Source organism: Saccopteryx bilineata, chromosome 4 (assembly GCF_036850765.1).
Source record: "Saccopteryx bilineata isolate mSacBil1 chromosome 4, mSacBil1_pri_phased_curated, whole genome shotgun sequence".
Taxonomy (NCBI): Eukaryota; Metazoa; Chordata; class Mammalia; order Chiroptera; family Emballonuridae; genus Saccopteryx; species Saccopteryx bilineata.
This window is the reverse complement of record NC_089493.1, coordinates 102,005,618-102,009,684: the sequence shown is the minus strand read 5'-3', so window position 1 is coordinate 102,009,684 and position 4,067 is coordinate 102,005,618. Positions and strand designations below refer to the sequence as shown.

Below are 4,067 nucleotides of genomic sequence, written 5' to 3'. Positions count from 1 at the left end.
TGCTGGGCAGAGACTCTACTGCTGAGCCAACCTGCCAAGACCTGTTATATACTTCTTTATTCATTCAACTGTTAAGTATCTCTCAAAGACTAGAAATTCCAAGACAAAATCGTTTTTAAAATACCTGACAAGCTAACTGAGTATGAGAATTTACCTTTACCTTTTCCCGAATTCACATAACCTGGTCTCACTGGACCTGCCAAGGCATTCCATTCCAGTAAGACCCCTGTGTGCTATAACCACTGACAGTGAGCCATACTGCTCTGCACAAAATCAAGAAAGAAGCATATTAATTCAGATAATCATACCAAAAAAGTGCATGAAAACTGAAAAAAGAATCAAAATTTTGACTTGAAGGACCGACTCCTCCTTCTGACCACAGCTCCTCCAACCAGTGTCGCTGTGTCCTTCTTAGATATGACTTCCTACAGCTATCACCCAATCAGTAGCCTCCAGGTCCTTGAGGGGGTGCTGGGAGGTGGACCTATGCACTTTGAGTGCCAGACACCTCCCCTGCACCCAGCATCCATGGAGCTTGAGCAATGTGGCATGTAGATGTCTTCTGTCCTCTTCACATCCTCGTCCTTCTTTGGGGAGCTACTGTGGCAGATATGTGGGCGCCCTGGCCTAGTCCAATGGGCTTCTGGTGGGCAAAAAGAAGGTGACCATGCAGAAGCTCAACAACCGGCTGGCCTCCTACTCGGGGAAGATGTGCACCCTGGAGGCGGCCAGTGGTGACCTGGAGGTGAATCTGTGACTGGTACCAAAAGCAGCGGCCCAGGCCAGCCTGCCACTACCACTATTAATACCAGACCCCTGAGGAGCTGCAGGACAAGATTCGTGGTGCCACCATTGAGAACTCCAGGATTGTCCGGCACCTCAACGGTGCCCGTCAAGCTGCGATGACTTCCGCGGGAGCGTGGAGGCTGACAGCAACCCTGCACAAGGCGCTGAATGAGCTGGCCCTGGCCAGAGCCACTCTGGAGGTGCAGATGGAAGGCCTGAAGGAAGACCTGGCCTGCCTGAAGAAGAGCCAAAAGGGCAAATTAGTGCTCTGAGGGGCCAGGGCCATGGCCAGGTCAGTGTGGAGGTGGATTCCGCTCCTTGCATTGACCTAGCCAAGATCCTGAGTGACATGAGAAGCAATATGAGGTCATGGCTGAGAACAACCAGAATGCTGAAGCCTGTTCACCAGCCAGACCTAGGAGCTGAACTGGGAGGCTGCTGGCCACACAGAGCAACTGCAATTTAGCAAGACGGAGGTCACAGACCTGTGCTGCACCCTCCAGGGTCTGGGGATGGAACATGAAAGCCACCCTGGAAGGCACGCTGGCAGAAACGGAGGCTTGTTTTGGAACCCAGCTGGCATTGTCTAGGCCAGGCATGGCCAACATATGGCCCGCAGGCAGGATCCGGCTTGCGTAATGAGTTTTTGCAGCCCGCAATTAAATTTTTAATATTCTCTGCTACTTTAAAATCTCAGCTACCCAGAAATGGAAGCATCTTTGATTATTGGAAATCGAGATATTTAAGAAGATAGTGATTTGCAGAAAAGAATTCCACGTGTGACTAATCTAGGGTTAACTTCCAATAATTGGTCGAATGGATTCACGATACTTTGTTTTTTAAAAAAATTCCATTATAAAGATTTACAAGTTTTGTACTCATCTGTACTCGATATGAACTGTTTGACGTTTAGTGGCGATGTGAAACCCACATTCTTTTAGGCCAGTGATGGGCAATCTTTTGAGTTTGGTGTGTCAAAATTCGCCAAAAAAACGAACATAACTCGGAAGGTGTGTCATTTTGGGAAAAAAACCATAACTTTGCGATATTTATAGTTTAAATAACAAAAATATATAATTGTAATATATAACTGTATTTAATAAACCAAAAACTAATTATTTAACTTACCTGCTTCGTGACTTCTTTGTTCACCTGTTAGTTGGTTTCTTTTGTTGGTCTTGATATTATTTAACGGTCTTGATATTATTTAACTTGTGTGCAGTGCCGTGAACTAAGATAAGTGAGGGGGAGGGAGAATTCTTTAACTAATCTGCCGATTAGTGACTTTTTTGTTGCTGAATTTCATTGGCTAAATCTCCAATTGAAAGTTGGTATTTTGTACACTTCAAGCCCAAGCAAGTGCTACTAATGTCATCTGTCAATCTATTTCTTTTGTTGGTTTTGATATTATTTAATGCTAAGAATAAGGTCTCACAAAAGTACATAGAGGAAAAAATTGTGAGTAAAGCCATTGCTATATTTTTTAGGGTGCTAAAAGTGTCTGGTATTCAGATCCAGGCACTCCAAATTTCCTGTTCGTAGTGGCACTCCTCTTGATTCTCCAAACGGCACCTTTCCAGATTCTCAAGCTTTGACCTCAAGTCGACAAACACCTGAGCCCAATGCTGTCTTGAAATTCTTCAAGTTGCATCTTATGTAAATTAAGATGGCTGCTGCTCTTTCTAGTGGCGGGAAATGGCACCCATAGCATAGGCCCTCGCCTCTCCCAGCCTCCCCCTCACTTATCTCAGTAATGATGGTCAGTTAGAAATCCACGACACCATCTAGTAGATTGGATGATGGTTGCTGTGGTTACGTGGTTGCTGATAATGGCGATCACAGGGCCCCCAGAGATGCTCTGCCGGCTGGAAGTGAGGTCAAAGATCCCCTAATAGCCTAACCGGAAGTCCCAGAACTAGACGCTCTGTGCCGAAGTTCTGTTGTTTTGGCCTACAGACCTCCAGCACGCAGTGTCTACACTACAGCAAATGTTTTATCCTCGGCTCCTGCACCTGGCCGTGCAGGAGCCGAGGATGAAACATCCTTCTCGGCATGTGGCCCCATACTTCTCTGGTATGCGGCCACATGCGGCTCCGTGTCATTGAAAATGGCTACGCGTGTCAGTGCTGACACACATCATTGGTTCACCATCACAATTTTAGGTGGAGTTTGCCAATGTGCACCCAAGGTCAAACAATTCGTTATTTTTGTGGTCAAGTGTGCTGAACCAAGTGGCATTGTAGCATAGACAATAGCTGTAATTGATAACTAAAAATGTGTCCAGGCTGTTTGCAAAACGAAATAATTTTATTTGCAATTAACCCTGTCAAGCTCATTCTATTAATTAAATATTGTTTTGATTGATTGCAATACAGTTTGGATATTTATTTGGTATGTAATTATATTTTTATTAAAATATATTTTTATTAAAATAATATTGTATATTAAATTTTTTTCACTCACATTTATTCATAAACAAATTACATAATAAAATTTTGTTTACTTAAACAAATAATTTTTTTTAATTTATTTATTAAATTTAATGCAGTGACATTGACAAATCAGGGTACATATGTTGAAAGAAAACATCTCTAGATTATTTTGACATTTGATTGTGCTGTGTACCCCTCCCCCAAAGTTAAATTGTCTTCTGTCACCTTCTATCTGGTTAAACAAATAATTTTTGTGTTTAACTTTTTTTTAACTGTAATACATTTTATAGGAGTCTTTTTGTTCTGAAATTTCTATCCATCTAACACTTCACATGATTTTATTTTTTAATTGATTTAAATTTATGTTTACATAGATTCAAGTGTCCCACCGAATACATCCTCTCCCACCCCCATATTCCCCTCAACATCCCCCTTGCCCCTTCCCCTCAACGCCCTCCCCTTTCCCTCCAGGATTTGCTTTTTTGTTCTCTATAATGCTGTTCTGTATATATAATTTTACCAATCTCTTTCCCTTCTCTGATCTCATCCTCTCATCCCCTTTTCCTCTGTCTGCTTTCCCACTGGTCCCTTTGATCCCGCCTCTGCCTCCATTCTGTTCTCTTTCTGACAGTTCATTGTTGGCGTATAAAAATGCCTCTGATTTCTGAGTATTAATTTTATATCCTGCCACCTTGCTGAATTCATTTATCAGGTCCAGTAGTTTTTTGACTGAGACTTTAGGGTTTTCTATATACAGTATCATATCATCTGCAAATAATGATAGTTTTACTTCTTTTTTTCCAATTTGGATGTCTTTTATTTCTTCTTCTTGTCTGATTGCTGTTGCTA

General features: G+C 42.3%; 1 pseudogene; it reads left to right on the top strand.

Annotated features, from left to right (window-relative positions):
• Positions 1-549: 549 nt before the first annotated feature.
• LOC136335509 (keratin, type I cytoskeletal 19 pseudogene) lies at positions 550-1,425 on the top strand (annotated as a pseudogene).
• Positions 1,426-4,067: the final 2,642 nt, after the last annotated feature.